The following is a 27,403-nucleotide window of genomic DNA, read 5'->3' on the forward strand; positions in this document are numbered from 1 at the left end:
ATAAAGTAGCAGCCTGTACATAAACCTGGGATACTAATCTCTTGATGTGGGGATTCTCATCTCTAGCGCCATAACAACTCCCTGTTCTGATAAGGGGAAGGAGTCATTATAGGGAGGTTTAAAATTGGGAAAACCGGTCTTTTTACCTTTTTATAAATAAACAATAAACTAAATCTAATAAAAAAAAATAAAAAAATACTAAAATGTTTCTCTTAAATTCCCCTATAATACGTCAGTACCCTCTGGTAGTATTGTTTTTTTAAATATCCTTTACAACCATCAAATTCACCAAATGAGACTTCGTAGCTCACCTGATATAGAAACATGCTTGATCAGGAAGGCTCATATTTGGGCGAAGGGGAGAAGATAGGGAGTGCCGCCCAAAATACCCCATCCAAACTCCAATTTTGGCAGCCCCAATTGCCACACAAGCCCTCATTCAGAAGAATGGGCAGCAAACAAGGGAGGAAATTGTCACTATCTCCCTCATTCAGAAGGATGGAAACAGGGATTGGAATTCACAATCACAACAAAGAAGATACAGAGTCGAATAAACGACCATTTTCCTAGGAAAAGAAATAAAAGTACAAATGACATGGCTGATCTATCTATTAGCACTTGGCAGCCCTTTTGATTATACCCAAGAGGGTGAAGAAAGGATATCCCCCCTGGAAAGACCTCAAAATAGCCTCTCGCCTGTAGATACCAACATACAAAATGAGGCATTATCTGCCTCTCCTCAAGTTCCTTTGGAAGGCCATGTGATTGCCTCCAGCAGAGATTCCTCCCAGACCAGTGATAGCACACTGGCAGCACTCAGTTTTGCATTAAACTCCCTGGTTTCAGTTTTTGAACTTTTAAAATCGGAGGTGCAGATGCAGGCTGGCCTATTGTTGGAATTAACCAATGAAATGTCCAAGAATGAGTCTACCATGGTGTCTCTTAGTAACATCATGAACACCATTTTGGTCCCCACTTTAAAAGAAATGCAAGTGGAAGGTGTGAAACAAGGGTTGGACATCACCCAAATTTACAGCATACTGAAGGAGGATACCAAGGGAAACACTGTCACACAAGAACTATTAAAATATCTCCCAAGGAAAGTTTCAAACCTCCAAATCTGGAGTCACCCTAGCAGGGAAGAGGCCCTCAAGGATGCTACAATTTTTGATGACACCCCATTATCAGACTCAATCCTAGACGAATTTAGTGTAACGCTCACCTGATTCTCGCAGAGGCGCCGGTCTTGACTGGGCGACTACCGTATCTTCAAAGGTGATGTGTAGCACCCGATTGGCTCTTTGGGCTGGACCTCTGTGCACTGTATGCCTGACGTGTAGAGTAAGATGTCTGCAGATAGAAAATATGGGGTTAATGAACTGGGGTTATTGGGGTGTCCCTATCTCTTTCCTCTTCTCCTCTCCTGTAGACCCCCAAAGGTTAACGCTCTCACCTTAGGTAAGTGAATGCCGAGCTCTCCATCTGCCTCGGGGCAGGGTGCTGTAACCAGCTTCTTCACTGGATAGGTAGCGCAGGCCTCTTGACTTCAGAGGACTGCTGTCCGTCGTTTACTGCATGAACGGTAAGTTTCGAGTCATTCAAATGTCTTTAAAGTCTTTAGTAATGATGTCTCTTGTTTTGCAGGGTTCCGGCGATGGCGGATGACGGGTTGAAGTGAGTTGAAGATGGAGCCCGTGTGATGAATAGAAGCGCCTGGAAGCACGTAAGTAAGCGCTTGTTGCCTGCTTCACTATGCGCTCTAACTGTCTTTTTATTTTGCAGGTACGAGTTCGGAGCGGCTGCAGGGTGCCGGAATACCCACTGGATTAGATGTGGAAAGGAGTAATGGCACATGAGTATTAAAGTTCCCCAATGTCTTTAAACGCACCTTGTTTTGTCTTTCAGATGCGGGATGCAGCGCCGAAGGCCTCTGGAGCGTGCGAAGAGTTGGTAAACTTTTGTCTTTCAGATGCCGGAATGCAGTGTGAAAACCTCCGGAGCGCACGAAGAGTAGGTAAGCCTTTGCCTTTCAGATGCCGGAGTGCTAACCTGTTCTTTCTTGTCTTTATAGGTGTTGCTGAAGACTGGATTCAGGATGGTAAGCCTTTGCCTTTCAGATGCCGGAATGCTAACCTGTTCTTTCTTGTCTTTATAGGTGTTACTGAAGACTGGATTCAGGATGGTAAGCCTTTTTCCTTAGGCCCAGGACCGGATGCAGAAGACACGATGAGCGTTCTGCTGCAGAGGTTGCAGAATAACGCAAAGCAAGATTCATCCACCGGGTGTGGTTTAAATAGCCTCCTGTAGTGCTTAGGTGTCTCCTTCCACAGCCACGCCTAAGTAAGAAAAGAGTTCCTGGTAAGAAAAGAGTTCCTGCCTTCCAGAAGAGTTCCAGTGTTCTGAATCTAGGGAGTGGCTCCAGCCCCACCCAACAGGAAAAGTAGTTCCAAACAGAAGAGGATCAGAGGCTCAACTGGCAGGCAATTAAGCAGCATGGTCTGCTGAAGGTAAGTCCACCCAAGCATTATGAGCCCGGAGCTTCCAGCGCTGGGACTGGGCATATTTATGAGCCTGGTGCCACTGGCGCCAGGACTAGGTCCAAAAGGTCCCAATTGGGACTGGTTGGCACTCGGAACCTGGGTTATGGATCTGCTTCCAAGGGAGTTGGGAAAACCCTGACCTTTTGGAAGCAGAGATCATGACAGTACCCCCCCTCAAGGCCCCTCCCAAACCGGGCTTCTCCGGGGGTTTTGGCTTGTCAGGAAATGTTCGGTGAAATCTTTTGATTAGGCGAGGAGCGTGGACATATTCAGCAGGTTCCCAGGATCTCTCTTGGGGGCCGTAGCCTTTCCAGTCAATTAGGTAGAATAGTTTAGATTTGGAGATCTTGGAGTCCAGAATGCTTTTGACTTCAAACTCGAGTTCTCCATCCACTAGGATAGGTTTTGGAGATTTGGTTAGTCGGGTTTGAGGTTGCACGGGTTTTAATAGAGAGACGTGGAAGACCGGATGTATCTTCATGTGCGGGGGCAAGTCCAACTTGACTGCTACTGGGTTTACTATGGTAGTGATGGAATAGGGACCAAGGTATCTTGGGTTGAATGTGCGTGGCCCTTTTAGAGATAGATATTTGGTGGATAACCAGACTTGATCCCCTACTTGATAGTGAGGGGCTTCCTTCCGATGTTGATCTGCTCCTTTCTTGTATTGTTCTTTAGCCCTTTGAAGGTGAGAAACAGCTTCCTTAAAGGCTTGGGTGATTGTAGAATGCAGGTAGTCTACTGCTGGTGTTTCAAGATCTTGGAGGGGATCCAACTCCGAGGTTCGAGGGTGACTGCCGTACAAAAGAAAAAACGGGGTTTTCCCAGTTCCCGAATGGACAGAGTTATTGTAGGCATACTCGGCTATCCAAAGGATATCTTTCCAAGTTTTTTCAGTTTGTTGCAGCATGCAGCGTAAATACTGTTCCAGAGTTTGATTGGTCCTCTCGGTTTGTCCGTCGGTCTGAGGGTGGTGACTGGTCGATAGTCTCACATCAATTTGAGCCGACCGACAGCAACTTCGCCAAAAATGAGAAATAAATTGACTACCTCGATCGAAATTAGAACCGAAGGAAAACCGTGCAGTCGGACGATGTTTTCGAGAAATTCTCGGGCCAGAGTTGCTGCTGTTGGCAAGCCTTTGAGCGGAATGAAATGCGCCATCTTGGAGAATAAGTCCACGATTACTAGAATCGTATTGTATCCGGAGCATGGAGGTAGATCGGTGATGAAGTCCATAGAAAGTGTATGCCAAGGGCGAGGTGGGATGTCAATAGGGCGTAAGAGGCCTGCTGGTCTTTCCTTTTGACTCTTGTTTTGGGCGCATACTCCACAGGACATTATAAAGTCTCTGATATCTTTTTTCCAAGACGGCCACCAGAAGTAGCGCTTGATCTTTTCTGAGGTCTTGGCTATACCGGGATGACCTTCCATTAAAGAGTCGTGATAACAAGAGATTACTTTTTTCTGTAAATCTGTGCTGGGTAGGTATAATCGTTCTTGGAAATACAATAAGTTGTCCTTTACTGCAAAGTCCTTTCCCTGCAGATGCCAATTCTGTATGTCTGCTGGAGTTACAAGTTGCCTGGCTTTATCCTTAACTTCCTCTATGGATTCTGTGGCGATTACACCCAGAATTCTTTGTTCGGGAATGATTGGTACAGGTTTAGGGTTGACCAAGTGTTCTTCCACTCCCATCCGAGAAAGGGCATTGGCTTTACCGTTCTTTGTACCAGGTCGATAGGTAATTATGAAGTCAAACTCGGCAAAGAATAATGCCCAACAAAGTTGTCTAGAGGATTGGGCTTTTGCGGTCTTCAAATATTGCAGGTTTCGGTAATCCGTAATCACAGTAACGGTGTGTCGGGCCCCCAGCAGATAATGCCGCCAAGCCTTAAAGGCAGACTTGATAGCCAGAAGTTCCTTGTCAGTAATCGTGTAATTGATTTCAGGAGGCGAGAATTTGCGGGACCAAAATGCCACGGGATGCAACTGATTGGTTACCGGGTCCTTTTGTGATAGAACTGCCCCTATGGCAAGGCTTGAAGCATCAGTTTCCACGATGTAGGGGAGTTCGGGGCGAGGGTGTTTTAAGATTGGTGCAGAGATAAATTTAGTCTTCAAATCCTGGAAAGCTTGTTCCGCCTCGGTAGACCATTCAAAACGTTTGTTTTTCTTTAACAAGGCAGTGATGGGCTGGACTATTCGAGAGAATTCGGGGATAAACCTGCGGTAAAAGTTAGCGAAGCCTAACATGCTTTGCACACCTTTTACGGAGGATGGTGATGGCCATTTGAGAACTGCATCGACCTTCTTTGAATCCATACGCACTCCGCCAGGTGATAATATGAATCCCAAGAATTCAACTTCAGTCACGTTGAAAACACATTTTTCCAACTTAGCGAAAAGTTTGTGTTGACGCAATCTTTCGAGGACCATTTTCACGTGTTTCCGATGTTCAGATTCCGATGAAGAATAAACGAGGATGTCGTCAATGTAAACAACAACACATACATCTATGAGCTCTCTGAGGACATCATTCATGAAATATTGAAAGGCGGCCGGGGCATTGCAAAGTCCGAAGGGCATGACCTGATATTCAAATAGCCCATACTTGGTGCGGAAGGCCGTCTTCCATTCATCGCCCTCTTTTACTCGTACCAAGTGGTAAGCTCCTCTAAGATCCAGCTTTGTATATATGCATGCTTTTCTGACTTGGTCCAGGAGTTCAGGGATCAAAGGTAACGGATATCTATTCTTAACGGTGATCTGGTTCAGGGAGAGATAATCGATACAAGTTCTAAGGTCTCCTTCCTTTTTTGGAACGAAGAACAAAGCTGAAGAAGCAGGGGACTTGGAAGGACGAATAAACCCATTTGCCAGGTATTGATCCAGGTATTGTCGAAGGTGAAGGTTCTCAGGCTCGGTGAGGGCATAAATTCTACTACAAGGAGGAGTAGATCCAGGTATCAGGTCTATCTGGCAGTCATAAGACCTATGAGGAGGTAGAGAGTTAGCCTGATCCTTCCGGAAAACATCTTGGTATTCTAGGTATTCGGGAGGTAACTGGGGAGTCTCTGAAGAAATTGCGGCCAGTGCAACACCAGGTGGAGGGTGACAAGTAGAGACACATTCTGGAAACTGGACCGTTCTTGCTCGCCAATCGATCAGAGGATTGTGTTTCTCTAACCAAGGTATTCCTAGAATAATCTGAAACTGAGGGGCCTTGATCACATCGAACACGATCTTCTCATGGTGTCCATCTTGACTTACTAGCGTCACCTCTTGAGTGGTATGCGTTACTGGCCCGGAGGCTATCTCCGTACCATCCACCGTAGTAATGACGTCCTTTACAGCCTTGGGACAAAGAGTTAGATTCATCTTCAAAACCATTTCATGATCCACATAATTGCCGATGGCACCGCTGTCGACGTAAGCTTCAATTGCATGTAATCGATCCGGATTATCAGGGCTAATGAGGACCATAGGTATCACGAAATGCGAGGTCACGGAACTGGTTTTCACGCTCGGCAAGAGGACCTCTATTCTTGTCGGGCGAGGTCGTTTCCCTGCTCAGAGTTTGTAACTTTGGTAACTGCAGCTCCTACTGCCTTCTTGGCAGGTTTCACCGGACAGTCTCGAAGAAAGTGCCCTGAGTTTCCGCAATATAGGCATAATTGCAACTGTTTCCTCCTTTCCCGCTCCCTTTGTGTTAGAGGACCTTTCAGACCCCCTATTTGCATGGGTTCCCCGGAGTCTACTCCTTTGGAAGGAGTTGGCGGTTTGGAAAATACTCGAGCATCAAACTTGGAACGATCGGCCTTCCTGTTCTGCAGCCTGTGATCTATTTGAACGACCAAGTCTATATAATCCGAACAGTCTTGTGGGGGATTCACTACTTGGGCTAAAACGTCTTTGAGCTCTCCACGTAGACCTCTATAAAACAGCGTAATCCTTTTGTCCTCAGGCCATTGAGTTTCCACTATTAGTCTATTGAAAGATGCAATATAAGCCAAAAGGTCTTGATTACCCTGTCGCAACGAAAGAAGCTCATTGTCCAAGGCCTGCCCCTGTGAATGTCTTGCGAACAGTTTTTCCATACTAAGCTGAAAGGCTTGAAAATCATGGAGAACCGGATCATCTTGATTAACTAGAGGGATCGACCAGTCTGCCGCATTGCCACTAAGGTACGAAAGTACAAAAGCTACTTTTGCTTGATCAGTTGGAAAGGCTGCTGGCCGGCATAAGAAGTGCAACCGGCACTGATTGATAAATACTGCAAACCTCTTTGGGTCACCAGAAAATCGTTCGGGCGGAGCCAGAGGTACATTCCCAGGTAGGTTGATCTGCACTGGATTCATAGAGGATGTTGAAGGAAGATTTGCCCCTGATGCGGGTAACGGGGTCTGTCCGGCTTGTGACTGTAGCACTTGTCTAGCAAGATTGTCTGTTCTCTCCTTGGAAATAATTAGTTCCCTTCTTAGAGCATTCGTTTCCTGACGAGCTGCATGCACTTCTGCCCTTAGTTCCCAAAGTAACCGGGCTAGGGGGTCAGTATCCGAGGTTTCCATAGCGCCTGGGCGAGAGTTTTGCAGTAGGCTTTGCGTTCTGTAACGCTCACCTGATTCTCGCAGAGGCGCCGGTCTTGACTGGGTGACTACCGTATCTTCAAAGGTGATGTGTAGCACCCGATTGGCTCTTTGGGCTGGACCTCTGTGCACTGTATGCCTGACGTGTAGAGTAAGATGTCTGCAGATAGAAAATATGGGGTTAATGAACTGGGGTTATTGGGGTGTCCCTATCTCTTTCCTCTTCTCCTCTCCTGTAGACCCCCAAAGGTTAACGCTCTCACCTTAGGTAAGTGAATGCCGAGCTCTCCATCTGCCTCGGAGCAGGGTGCTGTAACCAGCTTCTTCACTGGATAGGTAGCGCAGGCCTCTTGACTTCAGAGGACTGCTGTCCGTCGTTTACTGCACGAACGGTAAGTTTCGAGTCATTCAAATGTCTTTAAAGTCTTTAGTAATGATGTCTCTTGTTTTGCAGGGTTCCGGCGATGGCGGATGACGGGCTGAAGTGAGTTGAAGATGGAGCCCGTGTGATGAATAGAAGCGCCTGGAAGCACGTAAGTAAGCGCTTGTTGCCTGCTTCACTATGCGCTCTAACTGTCTTTTTATTTTGCAGGTACGAGTTCGGAGCGGCTGCAGGGTGCCGGAATACCCACTGGATTAGATGTGGAAAGGAGTAATGGCACTTGAGTATTAAAGTTCCCCAATGTCTTTAAACGCACCTTGTTTTGTCTTTCAGATGCGGGATGCAGCGCCGAAGGCCTCCGGAGCGTGCAAAGAGTTGGTAAACTTTTGTTTTTCAGATGCCGGAATGCAGTGTGAAAACCTCCGGAGCGCACGAAGAGTAGGTAAGCCTTTGCCTTTCAGATGCCGGAATGCTAACCTGTTCTTTCTTGTCTTTATAGGTGTTGCTGAAGACTGGATTCAGGATGGTAAGCCTTTGCCTTTCAGATGCCGGAATGCTAACCTGTTCTTTCTTGTCTTTATAGGTGTTGCTGAAGACTGGATTCAGGATGGTAAGCCTTTTTCCTTAGGCCCAGGACCGGATGCAGAAGACACGATGAGCGTTCTGCTGCAGAGGTTGCAGAATAACGCAAAGCAAGATTCATCCACCGGGTGTGGTTTAAATAGCCTCCTGTAGTGCTTAGGTGTCTCCTTCCACAGCCACGCCTAAGTAAGAAAAGAGTTCCTGGTAAGAAAAGAGTTCCTGCCTTCCAGAAGAGTTCAAGTGTTCTGAATCTAGGGAGTGGCTCCAGCCCCACCCAACAGGAAAAGTAGTTCCAAACAGAAGAGGATCAGAGGCTCAACTGGCAGGCAAGTAAGCAGCATGGTCTGCTGAAGGTAAGTCCACCCAAGCATTATGAGCCCGGCGCTTCCAGCGCTGGGACTGGGCATATTTATGAGCCTGGTGCCACTGGCGCCAGGACTGGGTCCAAAAGGTCCCAATTGGGACTGGTTGGCACTCGGAACCTGGGTTATGGATCTGCTTCCAAGGGAGTTGGGAAAACCCTGACCTTTTGGAAGCAGAGATCATGACATTTAGGAGATTGGCCAGCATGCAGATTGAGGTGTTTGAAGAGATTCCTGATGATTCTCTGGATGGGAAGGATAATGCCCAAAAAGGCTCGTCTCGTAAAGAAATAAACCGGATCCCAGCGGCCTCTCAAGATTTCAAAGGTAGAAAGAGGCAAAAAAGGAAAAGAGGGCACAGTGCAAAACCTGCAACATCATTCCCGCAGAAAAAAAGAGCCCAATAAAAATCCAAAAACCAAAATAATCCAGATTTGAAAAATACAGGTACTAATTCCTTTTTAAAAAATCTGCCTCTGCCAACTGATCAGCAATTTTCAGAAACCATTGCATCTGTCACATCAATTTCAGATTTACCACAGAGCTCTAGTCCGAACCAAACTTACCCTACCAAATCAGCTACAGGGAAAAAAGGGAACAAAAAGCGTCTTTTGCACCAAAATACTGTTCATCAGAGTCCAAAAGCGCCAACTTCAAACGTCGGTCTGCAAACAGACCCTGTAACATCCCCAAAAAAGGATCAGAAGACACAAGGTCAAAAAACAGGGCTTGGAAACATGAATATTGCCCCGATATTCATTAAAAAAAATAAGATACTGACGATCCATCAAAAAAACTTCACCCAGGAACCTATAAAAGTGTCTTCTAAAGTCGTCATGAAATTGCCACCGATATTCTTGAAACCTATGCAAAAAACAGCTCCATTATCAGCTCAGACTCAGACTGTCTCTCATTCCTTGCCCCATACACAAGAGGAAGTGGGTTTAAGATCTATGCCAAATGAGACTGAAAGTCAGAATGGTGTGGGGAAACATAGAACATTTGCATTACCCACTCAGGGGAATGAGGGATCTTCGTACACTACACCTGTAAAGAAAAATGAAGAACAGGATGTGGGAGATTTTAAAATCCCAAAAGCATGCTTGAGATTGGTCAAGCAAAACAAGAATAAATCACTTTGTAGATCTGTGATACTATCCGAGATAAAAAAAAACATAATGTATTCCTTTTTTCATCCGAGGTGATCGAATATGTTACATTTCCACTAAGGGAAGACTTATTTTTTGTGGAATTGGATTAAACTCGAGCAGAGCCCAGCAAGCCTTGTTTAACAACAAAAAGGATCTTGCCAAAGAGGGCCTGATGGTCTATGAGACCAGTGAGGAGGCTCTATCTGAGACTGTTCTCAGAACAAAACAAACAGGGGTGGAGGAAGCCCAAAAAAATGAAGTATCAGCGGAGAGCACAAGAGAGTTAGGCAGAACCATGGTATTGGGTCCAAGTATAAATGAGAATCTTATAGCCAAACTATCAGAGATTATCTCCCAAATCATTCTGAAACTGGGTGCCGCGGAAAATAGTCTTTAGACAAAGGGGTTCAAGGGTAATTTCCTGGAACACAAGAGGACCAAGCTTTCTAAAAAGCAAGAATTTAGGTCCAAATGACATTCTTCGACTCCAGGAAACATGGCTTGTAAACCCTATTGAGATAGAGGGCTTCACAATCTTAAATCTCCAAGCCTCACAAAAATTAAAAGGAAGACCAGCAGGTGGGATGATAATTGCACTTAAAAACTCCAGTTTAAAAGAAATTACATCTTTATGTAACAATGGAGTGGGGATCCAAGCCTGTATAGTAAAACTGGAAATGGAAGCCCCTCATTTTAGCATTGCAATAATCAATATCTACTGGAACCCCGCCAATTTTAAACTTCAGTACTTCCTAGAAACTTTGGACTCTGTGCTCACAATGGTGAAGACTGAGTGTGAGGGAGCACATATCTTATTAGCAGGGGATCTAAACAAAGATCACATACACCCCGGGAGCAGTCTGTTTGCACAACCAAAGCTGAGTAAATTATGAAAAGCAAAATCATGGAGAGACTTCCTGAACTCTTGGGACCTCGAAATGATCCACGTAAAAAACGGGGTTGATGATAAAGCGGGTGTAACATGGCAACAAGGGTCCCTAGAGTCCACTTTGGATTTTTTCTTTGTTTCTCCCCGTCTCTAAGTCCTTTGCCCAGAACTTTCCCTAAATTGGAAGGGGGGACGTGATCATGCAAGCTTACAACTTCTATTTCCTTCCTAAACCTAGGTACTCAAACAGTATGCAGGAAATCAAAGGTCAAAAAGGAAAACTGAGAGTAGTAAAATACAAACAGGGTGGAAAAACATTGAATAAACTCCTTGAAGAAGTGCCTCCCTCAATATGGCAAGATGAATTTCATCTGGAGAAATTCGGAAACTTTGTTTGGTCCACCTGTCCGCCAAGCGAATTAAAAGTTGGAGATAAACAAGATTACCTGCACCCTTTTGATGAAGAAACACAAAAGAAAAAAAAAGTCTATGACAAACTCTTTGTCGTATAAGAAATGAACAAAATTATCCAATCTTACGTAAAGAAGAACTAAGATGGGCTAATAATTGTAGAAACTTCTGGGCGGCTTTGAACCAATTGGAGAGTGGTCAGAACTGCTCTCTTTGTAATTTGGTCCCAGAGAATGAGTGGTGGCATATATGTCCAACAACTTCTAACAAACAGGGTCCATTGACTTTAGCTTACCTTCAGATATACACTGGTCTCTCACTCTTGAGGAACAGGATATTGTGGAGCTTATTCGATCGTCCTCCACATCAAAAGCGGAGGGCCCAATGTACTCACCTACCAGGTCCTTAAAGATAACCCAAAAATGTGGGCTAAACTGCTCTACTGCCTCTTTAAAGAAATCCTGCAAAATAGGGCATTTCCAACATCATGGAAGAATGCATTGGTAATTCCATTTTTTAAGGGGGGCGATCGGTTAAGTCCGGCAAACTATCGCCCCATCGCCATCCTGGACATTGACAGTAAAATGTTCACGCGGCTACTGCTAAAAGATCTTACTCTCTGGGTGGAGTCCAAGCAGATTCTCTCTCAACATCAAACAGGATTCAGAAAAGGTCTATCCACCAGCCTCAATGGGCTCATCCTGAATCTCCTCAGTGAAAAAACCAGTGAGAAAGAAGGTGTCCCCCTCTATGGTGCTTGGGTTGATCTGTCTAAGGCATTCAGTCAGGTAGATAGATCACGCCTGTGGCGTAAACTACATAGTTGGGGGATTCCAACTTCTCTACTTGTAATGCTAATGGAGTTGCACAGGAATACTACCATCAGATTGAGGCTGGATAATTTGGGTAATCAGTCAGACAAAATTCAGGTACAAGGGGTAAGGCAAGGCTGTCTTGGAGTCCCCTTGTTCTTCAATTTATTCCTATCAGATCTTGGAGATTTTCTGGAGTCCTTCTCAAAGGCCAGCCCGAGGCTAAATGGGAGGAGAATCCATTGGTTGGCATATGCAGACGATCTGGTCCTGTTAGACAGCTCGGCGATTGGTCTGCAGAGGCTTCTGTCCAAATTAGGGCAATATGCTACACAAAATGGGTTGCTAATCAACCCTTCGAAATCGATTCTTATCTTCAAACATCCCAAATAAAAACCTGGGCTCTAGAAATTGGGTCCTGGACGGAAAAGTAGTCCCTGGGGTTGAATAATTTACCTATCTTGGCTATGAAATTCTAGCTTCCCCTTCTCTGAACAAAGTGTCAACAGTTATTTTGAACAAAGCCACAAATATGATCTCCCAAATGAAGAAATTGAATGGTAAATTTAGCAAATTCTCACTCCTTCCACTTGTTAAATACAATGGGCCTCATTAGGACCCAGGCGGTAAGGGGTTTACGGCGGCGTAAACAGCGCCGACCCTTACCGCCTGATTCCGAGGTCCCTTCGCGCCATGGAGGATTTAACACCTGCTTTTAGCAGGTGTTAAAATCCATGGCGCTAAGGGACCATGTTGTTAATTACGCCACCGTAATTTACGGTGGCGTAATTAACGCCTTCCCCACTCCCATTATGCCCTATGGGGCAAAAATGGGAATGGGGAAGGGTAAATGGGTTAATGGGGACTTACCGCCCCGCCAACCTCGGAATGGGGCGGTATGTCCGCCAACCACCATGGCGTAAATGTAGTTTACGCCATGGCGGTAAAGGTACGGCCCAGGCGGTAACTTACTGCCTGGGTCGTAATGAGGCCCAATATAGCCAAAGCAGTCCCAGTTCTCCTGTATGGGCTAGAAGCAAAGCCCCTGCTTTGGCATTACAACTGGGACAAGGTCTAGGGGCTCATGTGGAAAAAATCGTTAAACCTCCCAATGTGCACCCAATTAGTAAGCCTCGGTTTTGAGCTGGGATTGACTTTGCTGGATTGTCGAGCTGATTGGAAACTTCTTTCCCTGTATCGTGAAATAATAACAGCTGGTCAGTCCACTCTTTACTTCGAGGTAAATGAACATCTCAAAAAAGCTAAATCAAAGCAACTCAATGGTTTGAAGAAGAAAGTGGGAAGCATTTTGACTAGGCTCGAAACAACGCCAGAAATCCTTATTTGCAACCCATTGAAAGTAAAAAAGCTCCTGGAAACAAAAGACTGGATCACCACCATTGACGGAGTAAGAAACCTGAAACCTCCAAATCTTTTTTTGAAAGTAAACAAAAAACTGGGTTCTCTTCCTCGTTATCTTCAAAAATATCCAGATACAGCGATAAGAAGTAACTTTTTGAGACTAAGACTCAATATTGCACACTCAGGGGAAATACTGGCCAGAAGAAACCAGGGTGACAATGCTATTATACTTGGCAGACACTGCGAATCTCCAAGCCATCAATCCCTCAAACATTTGCTAATGGAGTGTAGGGGCACCTGGGAAATAAGATCGCAGTTGCTCGGAAGATTTGTGGCGAAAGAGGAGAGCTTAATGTGTGATCTGTTTTGGGATAGACTGCTCGTAAGAGCACAATGAGGGCTGAGCTAGGTCCTAGTCAGGTCACCCTTGGCTACTTCTGGTCATCTTTGGTTATTATCTTGGGTTCTAAACACTTGTTTTTGTATTAAGGAGATTTTTCTCTTTTTGTAAAGGTTTTTCATCTAAAACCAAAACAAATAAATAATAATAAAAAAAAAGATGGAAGGATGGAAGGAGGATATTCCCACAACACTATGCTTCAAGGCTAGATAGTCCGAGGAGGGAGGCAGTATGCGCCCAGTGGCAAGAGTAGGGGTGAGACCAGACCCAGCCACAGGGATTGAGCAAGTGTGCAGGCCAGGAGAGAGCCTGTGTATTGAGCTTACAACAATGCCCTTACATTGTGGGCCAACAGAAGGAATCGGAAAACCATCAGAGTACCTAGGAAAAGCAAAGCCCTCTCATGCACGCATCCTTCCCATGAGTGGACATAGCCAATGAGGACCACGATTTGGGACGGTGTGGTCAGAGTGTACCATCCAAGGATCTACCACAGGATGCTGCTCCCAGTTGAAACACAAAAGTGTTTCCATTGGCAATGTCCACACACATCCCTATCCTCTTGCCACTGCCACCGATTCTTCATGCGCTCTGATTTCCATGAGCCCATGGAGGGTGCATGCTTTTTTTACTTGATTTGTTTTCATATTTGCCCCCGACTCCAGTGTGGATAATTTTTTCTTTATTCATTTTTCTATTTGGATTGGTGCCCCCGTCAATGTGGAATTTAATACGTTTTTGTACACGTCCAGGGTGGACTGTATTTGTTGTTTACCCCTGCCCAAGGTTTTTTATATTTCATTTATGTCCCCATCCAGGGTGGATGGTATTTGTGTTTACCCTTGTACTAGGTGTACTATATAAACATGTTGTCCCCATCCAGGGTGGACTCTGTAATCATTATAGTTCCCTCATGTCAGGGCCATTGGCCTTCTCTATGAAATTTCATGTTGGAGGACTGGACATGTGGCCATGCTCAGTGGAGTGAACTGACACAGTGTTGTGCACTGCTACAGCCTCCCACATACAGGTGCACATTCGATTCCACATAGATATGTGTATGTGCAGTCTATATGACTGACTCCTTTAGTTTGTCCAAACATATGTCCTATGCCCACACTCCCTGAGTGGATCCACAGCACCCTTTTTCCACCTAGGTCCCCATTCCCTCTGCTGGATACTGGCCCTTCTAGCACCAATGCAGAGGCCCCGTGTTAGGTTGAGGTATTGAGGGATTCACAGCACTACAGCTGCACCAGCAGGTAAGGTTGTGTACATCAATCTTGTTCATGGCTGGTGACATCTGCACCCCAATAGTGGCATGCTGTGGCACAAGTAGGGTTTGCATGGATGCTGTGATTTGGTGATGTTTGGGTGATGGTCACTGTCACTGAAAATGTGAGTTGGCCTACATGTGTATGTGTGTTCATGTCTCCTTAATCAGCTCTGCAAGTGCTTCAGGTTTCTGGTTGAACATCTGCAATTTGCTTCTTGGAGTCAGTCTCCTCGGGATGTTCCTGTGCACATGCTTTTGGTGAGAGTTGATGCCATAGCTTCCTTTGTGTGTGGCATTCCATCTGCACTCCTGTCATGTCAGCCTTGTATGTTGTCTCCTGTCATGTGTCATGTCCAGTGGCCACTCCATGATCAGGCGTGAACTTGCCTGTTGGGTACTCTGGTAATCTAATGGTAGGCCTCTGCACCCTGGGCCTCATTTGTGTGGTGTTTCCACATTTTCTCATGGCAATCGGGTTGGCCTTATAGTTGTAGTGTGATATAGGATCACTTTGGGTATCATTTCAAGGGCCTCTTTTGGTTCTCGGTCCACTTGTGTCCATGTTGCATGGGCAAGCAAAACACCTGACTGTCTCATTCTACATTAGTAGAAGTTCCAGTTGTCATGTATGCATGTAGATGATGTGTGTAGTGTGTGGTGCATAGCTGGTGAGGTGCAGGTGTCGGATGCCAGTATGTCCTTCTCATTTGTCATGTGTCATGTTGCTGATGTGATCCCATTAATATATAGGGGTGTGTTAGCTTACTTTTGTATTCATGTTTTCATATCCTGTGGTTGCCTAAATTGCTTTCTGGTATTCCTGGAGATCATCTTAAGGATTGGACATGGGACATGTTGAGGATATCAGACAGATGCATGTGGAAAGGGTGGGTGGGCAGCTGATGATTTTCACCATTGCAGAAGGACATACATGGCAGTGTTGTGTGAAGGTGAGCACATCCAGAAGCGATGATGTGGAGAGAGAGAGACATCATGAAGATAGCAGACAGGTGAGTATTTTCTTGAAGATTGTGTGTGCCACTCAGGGGATCACATCATATGGAGACATTGTGCCTGGGGATGGCTTCACTCTGTTATGAGATTTGAAGCGAGTTGAGTGGAGGTGGGCAGGTACAGCAGCAATACCGCAGAGAGAGGCATCATGAATATAGAAGTCAGGTGAGCCCTTTCTTGCCCTGGTGTGTGACACTCAGGGGAGTACATGGTATGGTGACATTGTCCCTGGGGATCGCCTTACTCTGTTATGATATTTGACCTGTGTTTTATGTGAGTGAAGGTGATCAGGGCAAGCAGCAATGATGCAGAGGTAGACATTATGACGATTACAGTGAGGTGAGCCCCTTCTTTAATTTAGTGCATGCTGCTCAGTGGAGCGCATGGTATGGTGACATTGTGCCTAGGGATAGCTTTGCTCTGTTTAGGACTTTGTGCTTGTGACAAGGATACTTTTATTTTCACTTGCTATGAATGTGTAGGTGGGTTCTGCACTTGATGTGATGGGTGTCAATGGGGTGCCTTATCGTTTTCGTGTTATGGGGCACACCCAGTTTGCCTCTCACAGATGCACATTCTCAGTGTGTTGTTATGGGCAAGCCTGGATTGGCCCGATTGCATCGCTGAAGGGCATCAGGGATGTGGATTTATTGTTTGTGCTCAACAGGTGTTGCAGTGCAGGTGGAGTATGTTTGTACATCCTAACTACGACTGTCCTGTCCCTGTGCCCTTAGGCCTACTAAGGGAATGGGTGGTGCCTGTGGATGAAGGCAGTGGCCCTCATGCAGCTCTACTGCTATGTCGCAACATGTGACAATATTGTGCAGGATACAACATGCCACAGTGATCTTGGATACTACAGGGGTGCATATTGCAATACGCCACCTGAGTGGTCAAAGGAGCCAGAGCATGACTTGAGCACCCCAAATGTGCACTCCATTATGCCCCTAGCACCTATGTGTGCTATGTCATAGCTGGCCTCCCCTTGGGTGGCTGAATTCTAGATAGGTGTCAACAGAAAAGACAAGAGCAGTAAGGCACTGTGCCCTGCAAAGGGGGAAATGTTTTTTGTTTACATGTATTTTCATTACTTGTGTTCATGTGTGTCATGTGACTGCTTGTGTGTGTATGATATTTGATATTGATCCACCAGCCAGATGTTTCCAAAAGTTCCCGATGCAAGGGCCTCGGATATGAGCGAATGGAGGAAGATGTTGCTGCCATGCATGCATCCAGGATAATTGGTATTGACATGCATGACGTGTCCCTTGGCATCACAGATAACCTGCACATTAATGAGATGCAAATGTTTCTGTTGCAATAGATATGCTCAGTCTCTCGGGGGGAGGGGGGTGGATGGATCACTGCATGTGTGCAGTTAATATCTCCCAAAACCTGTGGAAAGTGTGCAACTCTGTCAAATTTCTGGTACGTTATCAGCCTTGCCTGCAGCGTTTGTGACATTGGGCCTCATTCCGAGTAGGGGGGCGGTAAGGGATACCGGGCACTGGTAAGGAGACCGGTGCCAGTAATCCCTTACTGCCCACCTACGAGGTCCTTTAGCGGGTCCCTCCTTTAAAGCCTGGTCTGACCAGGCGTTATGGATGGGACCCGTTAAGGGACTTCAGAGCCATTCATGGTACCACAATTTGCGGTACCGTTATTAGCGCCTTCCGCATTCCCATTGAGCCCTGCCAGGGCTCAATGGGAATGGGGAATGGCTTTTCCAATGGGGACTTACCAGTCACGCAAAGGGTGGACTACACCGGTAAGTCTCATTTGAACCATGCCGGTGCCGGTACCGTTATTGGAGGCAGTCATGGCACAAATAGCGCCATGACTACCTCCAATCTCGGAATGAGGCCCATTGTATATGTGCCTATGCAGAGGCACCGAGTCAGTACTTAATTCTGTCATGGAAGACCTGCAGTGCCTGACTGACCAGGGCAGTGTTGGAGCGGTCCTGTTATTAGATTTGTCGACGGCCTTCAACACCGTCGATCATGCCCTTCCCATCTCCTGGCTCTTGGAGGCAAGGATGGATGGCCTAGTGCTAAAATGGTTTACTAGGTTCCTGGCAGATGGATCACAATCTGTGTCCCTCCCTCCCTTCCGTTCAGCCCCGGTTCATTTATCTTGCGGCATCCCACAGGGATCGGCCCTGTCCCCCATTTTATTTAATATCTATATACGATATCTCTTGCTCCTTATTGCCTCTCATGGGTTCCGCTCTTACTCCTATGCGGATGAAACCCAGATTCTGGTTCATCTCGAGCTAACCAAAACCGAAACAGCCTCTCGCCTCAGGCATTGCCTTGAGGATTTAGGCATTTGGATGTCACAGAACTGGCTGAAACTAAATGCCAGCAAGACTGAGGTTCTTGTGGTAGGAACATCCAATCCTCAATCCTTCTGGACCACTGATTTTTGGCCCCCCTCCCTGGGTCCCCTCCATGTTCCGGTACCATCAGTATGCAATCCTGGCGTGCAGGTCTCAACCGCCCTGACTATGGACGAACAGGTCAGCACGGTATGTAAATCCGGTCACTTCAAGCTTAGGGTCCTTCGTAAGGTCCTTCCGTTAATCCCGGTCAGCAACCAGGCTCCCATGGTTGCTGCCCTGGTGCTGAGTGTGCTAGATTACTGTAATTCGCTCTATTTAGCTCAACCTGCCTACCTAATAGGACAGCTTCAGCTCCTACAGAACGCTGCGGCACGTTCCATTTTCCATCCTTCTTTTGGTGCCCACATGACCCGGTTACTGCGCCAAGTACACCTGCTGCCAGTCGCTCAGCGTATTCTGTTTAAATCAATGTGCATGGTGCACAGGGCCTTTTATGGCATTGGTGTTGAATATTTTCAGGCCAAGTTCACTCGGTACCTACCGACCCGCGCTCTCCGCTCCCAAGGATCCTGCCATCTATTGGTACCTCAGTTTAAATCTTTTCGCAAAGGAGGCTGTGCGCTCTCAGTGGCAGCGGCCAAGGAATGTAATAATGTGGCCCTTTCCTTGCGCGAGACCCCTGACCATTTCACTTTCTGGCGAAACCTGAAAACATTACTGTTTTAATTTGTCACTCCATTACTGTTTTAATTTGTCACTCCGGCTCGGTTGGCTTTACTGCTCCCTTCTCTCTCCTAGTGCCATGATACCTTCGGGTGAGCAGATTTATAAAACTCTATAACATAACATAAAATAACATGCAGCGCAATACCTGGTGGAGGCACTTGGATTGTGTGGGCTGTGATATTCCTCCAATGGTGGCTGTGGTGTGCTGAAAGGAGAGAGTGGCCAGGAAATGCTAGGCTGCAGGCTCCTTGACCAGAGTTGACACAGCTTGTGAGCACATGGTGGGTCATGCCAGGTCATTCTCCCACTCCCTGACCACGTCTAGTATGATATGGGGAGGGTATCGGCATCTTGTATACACCTCCTCATCTGGCATCCCAAATAGTGTGCTGTGTCTGGCCCTCCTCCTCATCATTCCACTCAGTAGGACCAGAGCTAACAATGCAGGGTCCAGCATTGTGGCAATCCTAACTTAGTTGTGGTTGCATATTGTTTTTTATAAGGGACCTCTCATTGCGCGTTGTGCTTTGTGGCAGGTTAAGGGTGGATTTACTATTGATTTCCTTAGGAGTCTGACAGCTTGTGTGATATATTCTGTCAATAGGGTTTACTTAGAGCTTGAAGTGGATGTGTTGCCTCCTCCCCATGTCCAGGTTCTTCCTAATTTTTGGCATGCTTCAACCCCTATGTTCTATTTTGCGCTGGCCATTCCCATGTGTTGCACTGTATGTTTGCGCAAAGCACTCCTGCACAGCGCAAAGTAGGAAGGGCCAGTACAAAGTCCGATCTGTGTGCAAAACCTACTGTAAATGAGGTCCAAAGTCTCAACAAAGAAAAACTTGTAGCCCAGATTTAAGGATAAGCTATATCCCCCAGTTTATGGGTATGTCTTGAATGTATGCCATGTTTTAAAACCAGAGTTCAACTTCTCACATCTAATGATGGTAGACTTGCATGCATGCCACCATTGAAATACATTTGAAAAGCGTCAGGAAATGGAACAGTAGGCAGACATGGCCCATTGCCTTCTGCATAAACCACAAAGGTGACAGGAGGATTGGCAAAATTGGTTATTCTTCAAAGGAACTGAGCCACATCGAGAACTAACACAACATTTTCATGTAAAGAGTGAGAATCACAGACCCAGTACTGCCTCAAATGTCCATCCTTCCTGCCTATAACACTACCAATCTTTCAGTTCTACTCACTCACTCCTCATTGTTTACAAAGGTCTCCATCTCTGCAATCACCAAGACTCATTCATTTGGAGTAGAGCAGGAGTGGTCTTTGGTAGTCAGGACAGTGTTTTTTCAGTTGCTGTACCCAAGGAGGAGGAGCTTTGTGTCTGAGATACCTGCAAACATGCAAAAATACCACTACAGTGCAGAGAGCTGAGCGGAGTGGAGCAGGCATTGTCTTTGGTGGTCAGGAGAGTGTTTTTTCAGTTGCTGTACCCAAGGAGCAGGAGCTTTGTCTCTGCATATCCGCAAACATACAAAATCACAACTATAGCACAGAGTGATGTGTGAAGTGGAGCCAGAGTGGTCTTTGGTGGTCAAGAGAGTGTTTTTTTCAGTTACTGTACCCAGGGATCAGGAGCTTTGTGTCTAGCATACATGCTTACAGAATCCCCACTATAGGGCAGAGCGCTGAGCGGAGTAGAGCAGCAGTAGTCTTTGGTTGTCAGTAGAGTGTTTTTTTCAGTTGCTATCCTCAAGGAAGAGGAGCTTTGTGTCTGGCATACCTGCAAACATACACAATCACCACTACAGCGTGGAGCGCTGAGCGGAGTGGAGCAGGAGTGGTCTTTGGTGGACCAGAAGGGGACCAGGATTTTATAAGTGTACCCACATAGACCAAATCAAACTTTGTGGCAGCAAGATTCAAACACGATGTATACAAAAAGCACTGGTAAGCAGTGAGTCTTAGCATGAGTCCCAGTGCTTGCACATTGATTTTGTAATTGACATTGTTCGATACTGTTTCAAGCACAAACCGCGGTGCTCTGCAATAAGCAGCATTCACGGATTTACTTTGTAATTGACATTTTGACATTTTGATACTGTTTGAAGCATAAATTGCGGTGCTCGGAAGGACTTCTTTCACTGTTATGCTACTAATGTAGCTATGAAATTACGGAATTTGTTTTGTTGACATTTTGCCTAAATCTCAGTATCCAGAGGACAGAAGCCTGTAGTACTCGACTGCACCCACGGCTATTGAGAGTAGTGCAGGGCATAGTCTCGGCTCCCGGCGCGCATACCTGTGGGAAGTACCTTGGAAGTGCCTCTTTGCCTGGGCAGCTGCCTGTGGATTGCAGTGACCTTTTGATACACATTTCTTTCCTGGACTTTAATGAAATACAACGGTGGAGTAGTTAGCCACGCCCCCCTATAAGGGAAACATTCAAAAGTGAGCGCGCGCGCACCTGCGGGAAGTACCTTGGAAGTGCCTCTTTGCCTCTTCGGGGCAGGTATTTCTGATAGTTTAGTGTATCCTGTTGCTCAATACTGTTATATTAGAGAAAATGTCACGCTTAACGCTGAAATCTGGTATGCCGGCACGTAGCCCTCTAAAAAGTGAAAACACGGTGCGGGAAGTGAAAGTAAAATCGGAGTCTCATGTAAGCTCTACTCCCAGGCGAGGGGGCTCGAAGTCTACCCCCCAGGGCAATGCGGATATCTGCAAATTCTGTAATGGCTCTCTGTCTGCTTTTCGTGCCCAATCTGTTAATATGTCAGCAGTTCGCAATGAAATTGGAATGTTATGTTTGGGAAATGTGGCCGCTGAAATAATAGCTGTGAATGAATGTAATAACACCAAAGCTCATAAGTCAGTAATAAAACCTGTGCTAAGGAGCCCTAGAGCGGAGGGCTCGCTTTCCAATACGGCTATGCTAGACTGTGTGTCTCTCACAAGTAAAAGCCCCAGGCAGATACCTATGGAAAAGTAAAGGAAGCTGCTGATGTGGTGGTTATTGACCATGATGCTAATGACTCTGTGTTTTCAAATAACCTGCTACCGGAAAATGTGTCTGCTTCCCCAATAACCTTTTCGGAAAGCAGTATGTGTGATTCCTCCTCACTAGCCACTGAGGTGTCCTCCCCACAAAAGCTAATAACTAACAACCATAGCACAAACACCTCAGTCATTATCCAGCAGTCTCATGGCATGCTGGGAATTACACCACAAGCTATGAACCTAGCATTGTCAAGACTGGTGAATTCTGTGGCAGTCTGTGAACAGAAGTTAGCTGTGCAGGGCCGGTGCCTGGAAAAAATCATATCCTGGCAAGGATGGAGTTCTGAAAATATGCCGAGGGGGTTGGACAAAAGAACTTCAACAGGAGAGTTGAAAGTGTGTATGGCCACTGTGGGGTCCCTAACTGAGGGGGCCGTTATTAAGAAGTATCCCCTGGAAAAAAATTCACATGCTGACAAGGAATTGCAGGTAGTTAGATCAGCGGTACCTTGTTTTAAGGAAATTATTTATGAAGTGGGGGTTGACCTACAGACCCAGGTGGGTCGTGAGTGCAAGTGCCCAGCTGTAGCTGCAGTAGCATCCACAGCTGAGCAATGCAATGGGGTAAGCCCGAATAAGGCGTTATTGGCCCCTCCGCCAGTTGAGAAAAGTGCTAAAAAAAGTAACCCAAGTGGGACCAAAAAATTACCTAAAAACCAACAAATGCCTAAAAAGATAGGCAAATCTTCGGTGAAACAGTTCTTTAAGGTCATCTCTGTCCTGAAACAGAATGCTCCATCTGCATCCCAGGTGATTAAGCAAAAATACCGACAGTTGGCCCAAGGGAAACAAAATGAGTCCCTTAAGTTTGTCCCTGCTCATGCACTGTGTACCCACCATTGGAGGAACTAGTAGAAGCCCTTTCTACAAATCAAAATTGTAGTGATGATAATTCTGTAGAAAATGTAGATCAAGTTACTCCAAAAGAGGCCTCTGCACTGTCAAGTAATGCTCCTAAAACAGCAGAAGCGTACTTGGAGGTGATGAGGGCCGAAATACGGAAAGCTGTGGATGTCTATATGGCCGGTCTTGGTCCCGCTCCGCTTGCTTTCCCCTTGCATAAGACATCCTGTCCGGATGTGTATGACCCTAAATTAGGGGAGTGTTGAGACGGATTAGAGATCTCTGTGGCGACCCAGAGTGGGGATTCCCGTAAATTGTCCGTAACTGACCTAAGCCAGAGAAAAGGGGTCAAAGTGAAGACAAATCATATCCAGCCCCAAGTGGTACCCTTAATAGCCCAGGTTCAAAATCAAGAACAATGTGCCCAAAAACAAAAGGCTGGTGACTTGGCGCACATGTCAGATGCCATTATGACTTTAATAGAGAGCGCCTTATATAAGAATGAAGCACCAAGTCTTCAAAGGTCTGTACTGTCCCAGTCTATTCAATCTGTACACGGGCCAGGGAAGGCTTATAAAGAGCCACTCAGACAATCGCCTGCTCTTTACCGGTCCTTGCCTGTAGGAGTCCGCCATCTACACAATACGATTTAAAGAGACGTGCAGGTGATGGCTATATTCTCTGAGATTCCACTACTAGAGGATATTGTATCCTCGGACTTGGCGCTAGTGGAGTTTACAGTGAAAGGCCAGCTAAATGCTGTAAGAATCTGGATAAAGTCTCGAGTAATCCAAAACGTAATCTGGAAGGCTAAAACCGGAGCTTGATAAGTTGGGCTTCGCTCTGTATACAGAGTCAAATCCAACTCTTAATTCAAACAAATTAAGATCTCAAGAGAGCTTGCACATGGGACGCTTTGTTGGAAATAACAGAGCAGGGATCCCCCAGAGTATGAAGATTGCTGGAAGTTCTGAGCGACTGAGTCCCCAGAACTAATGTGAGGAGGGGGTGGGAGGGAACCTTGTAACAGTATCAAGTTAAAATACTAGGGGGTTCACTCATCTCCTAAATAATGACCATTGTGTGTTCAATAGTAGTGACATAGTGCTCTTGCAAGAGACATGGCTGACCACGGTTCCCATCTGGGATAATCATGATATGTACTTAAATCCAGCCCTAAAACCGGCAGTAGGACCACCAACCTCAGGGTTAGTGACAGCAGTGAAAATGGGCGGAGGCTTGACCTCTGAATTGTGGTCGATGCCTAATAAATATATGCTGTTGGTGAAAGTCATGGCTGGGGACATGGTGTATGCAATTGTTAATGTTTACTGGAACCCGATTGCCATGTTGGATGAGAGCTTTTTTCATGATTTAAACTCAATTCTACACCTGATAGCGGTGGTGCCAAATGTGAGGGGTTTGGTGTTGGCAGGCGACTTGAATCTAAATTGCCTGACTGAGTTAGGTAACCGCAATAAAGTGAAAATTAGAAGTTGGTCCTCATTGGTTAAAGCGAGGGGCCTGGAGGTTCTTAATGGGGCCTTTGAATCTGATTTCCCCAGTCCCAACATGGCAAAAAGGGGAAAGTACTCAATCATAGACTACATTTACGTGATTGAGGGCCTGTGGCCCATAATATCGAGCTTTGAGGTTGTGAAATCTGCAGCGAGTGATCATAACATCCTGGTAGCAAAGTGGGCTGACCGCACAATTCTTAGCCGCTCTAATATCGCATCCATGAAAGGGACTTGTGTGGTGAATGTGAGTGGGAATAAACTCTGATGGTCGGAGTCAGAAGTATTCCAGCTTGAACGATTGCTAAGATTAGGGCCACCAGATATAGGTTTACAGCCTGAGAATGTGACAAATGTCCAATCTGAGGTCTTCCTAGTGTTCCAGCAGCAAAAACACAAGTCCATGCACCCTACCCACCACCTTCACGTGTTTGATAGAGCAGTAAAAGCAAAGAAAACACAGCTTCGTGCGGATCTGAGACGAGCCCAAAAAGAAACTGCCCATTTGTGAAATGAGCTAGTTACTAAATTAAGAACTACCTATAGGAACTGGTCTAAAAATAAACGCGCAGCCTTGTACCAAGAAGATGGTGCGAATATGTTAAAGATCCTGGCCAGCAAAAATATTGTGAAAATGTGGGCAGTGATAAATCATGCGATTGTCGCTCCTCAATTGGCTCTCCAGGCCAATGCAGTCCCTACCCATGCTTGGGTGGCTTACTTTACCTCCCTGTATGCCTTACCTGTGACCTCCTCTACCCAAGAAGGCTTGCGATATGCGGTGGACTTTCATTTGAAGTTTGAGTTATCGGATATTCTTTACTTAATTAACACTGTGAGTAACTCCAAAGCCAGTGGCCTTGATGGGCTATCCAACTACACTCTTAAAGAACATCCGGAATTATGGGCGTCAATTTTGCTCAAAATATTTTCACTTATAAATATAACACAGACTTTACCTAGATCATGGACTCAAGCAATCACTATTCCAATTTACAAAAAGGGGGATAGGCAATCCCCGAGTAGCTATAGACCCATCTCATTACTGGACGTTTCCGGTAAACTGTATTGTCGGCTAATCTTAGAAAAGCTACAGTTAGGGGCGAAGTACAATAATCTACATGACCCCTTACAATCCGGTTTTGTGAAGGGTCTTGGAACTGTCCCAAATATAATTGCTCTGAACATGATCCAGGCTAAGCAGACTGAGCAAAGGCAGCCTCTGTACATGGCGTTCATAGATTTTAGAGCTGCCTTTGACTCAGTCGATAGAACATTGCTGTATCAAAAACTAAAAGCATATGAGTGCCCATCGTCGCTTTTGGCCTTAATAATTCTGTTCCACTCTGAAACATCTATGAGAGTGCGGATCACCCTCGACGGTAAGCTCTCTCCTGAAATTCCAATGAAATGGGGCGTAAAGCAGGGCTGTGCTCTGGCCGCATTTCTATTCAACTTTTATATCATAGATCTGGGCGAAGAATTTATGAATTGTAACAACGATGCCCCAAAGTTAGGATTGCAAAAAATCCCGTATTTGTTATATGCGGACGATCTTGTCATGTTATCTCAGACCCTGCATGGCCTCCAACGCATGTTGTCTCGGTTGGGAGCTTTTGTGGTGCTAATAATTTGGTCATCAATACACTGAAATCGCAAACCCTAAATTGCACAGCAAGCCCCGGAGGTCTTGCGGTCGGTCTACTCTTGGGTTTTGCAGGATGTTAAGTTACTAAATGTCACACAATACAAATATCTTGGGGTCACTATTAAAAAAAAACAGGCCAGGAGTGATGTTGAGGCTATAGCATGGAACCAACTTCAGCAACTAATTTCTCAGTCACGTATTTTGATTTATAAATTTGGGAAATTCTCACTGAAACATATTTTATTATTTTATTAAATGAAGGTGATTCCAATCATCTTATATGGCTCAGAGGGAAGACATCTGGTGAAACAGCAGTATTGGGATGCCTTAGAAGCAATATACTGGAAGCAGGTCTGTGTCCTCGCCAAGTGTGTCCCTATAGCCCTATTACGCTACGAACTGGGTTTGGTCTCCCTTTATGCGCTGGCACTGTGGAGACAGTGCGCTTTTTTCCGCAAATGTCTGGTGGGGCTAAAGAGTGGGAACATCCTAGAAATATTAGGCCACACTCTGTTTAAATCAGGCAAAGCCTTCCCAAGAACATGGAGAAATAAAGTTGTGAATGGTTTGGCAGAAGCAGATATTTCTTTAGATCGGTTAGTCCTGAATCCTGCACGAGCTACACTGAAATTGTATCAAACTGATTGGGCTTGTCAAGATGTACCCAATATAACTATTTCAACATTTGGCTGTTTGGAATGAAGCGGTTTGGTTTAACAGCGCCATATTTTTTAAAGTACCCGTCTCCGAAGGTCTGTTCTGATTATTTAAGATTCAGATTGAATCTATGGGGCACACGGGAGGTTCTTTGCAAAAGGAAACTGCTGTCGAGCGATCAAAATTATTGCAGATATTGTCTGTCGTTACAACAAAGGGAAACACTACAGCATCTGGTGGTGGAATGCAATGCCTTAAATGAAGTGTGAGCGAGATGTTTTAATAACGTGTTCTTGCTTCACACAGAGTTGGAGAGTGATCAAATTTGGCAAATGTTGTTTGCTAATGTGCGTATGAGGGTCCAGATTGCCCTAGTTCAATTTTTACAAATAATATTACCATGTGTAAAGGAAACGCAAATATGAGTATGTAAGATTTATATATTAATTTGAAAAGTTCCGTGCAACTAAATAAAAAATAAAAAAAAAGTCTCGGCTCTGCACCTTCGGAATAGAGTAAAATAGGTGAAATTGACTAGTTTTGTGCAGGATAACAAGTTCTTTACAAGTTACTGACAGTTCCTGACAGTTCTGATTTTATTACTTCAATGAACCATACAGGAGAATGTTAGGCAGCTTAGGTTCTGTGTAAACATTCCGCTCACCAGAAAGACAGATTCTTTGTTTAAAACGAAAGTAACTGATTGCAGCTGTTTTATTAGTGAGTACATTCTCAGTGACCAATTAGGGGGCAGGGACTGCAGGCTAAGGTCCTTATAGACTGCGTGCCAGGGCCTTTAAACCACCCCCTGACTCTCAGAAAATGGATACATTTAAAATAGGTTGCACCTGGATTTATGGAAATATCCCAGCCTGTG

The sequence above is a fragment of the Ambystoma mexicanum genome, chromosome 2p (genome assembly GCF_040938575.1).
Source record: "Ambystoma mexicanum isolate Mex_15411 chromosome 2p, UKY_AmexF1_1, whole genome shotgun sequence".
NCBI lineage: Eukaryota > Metazoa > Chordata > Amphibia > Caudata > Ambystomatidae > Ambystoma > Ambystoma mexicanum.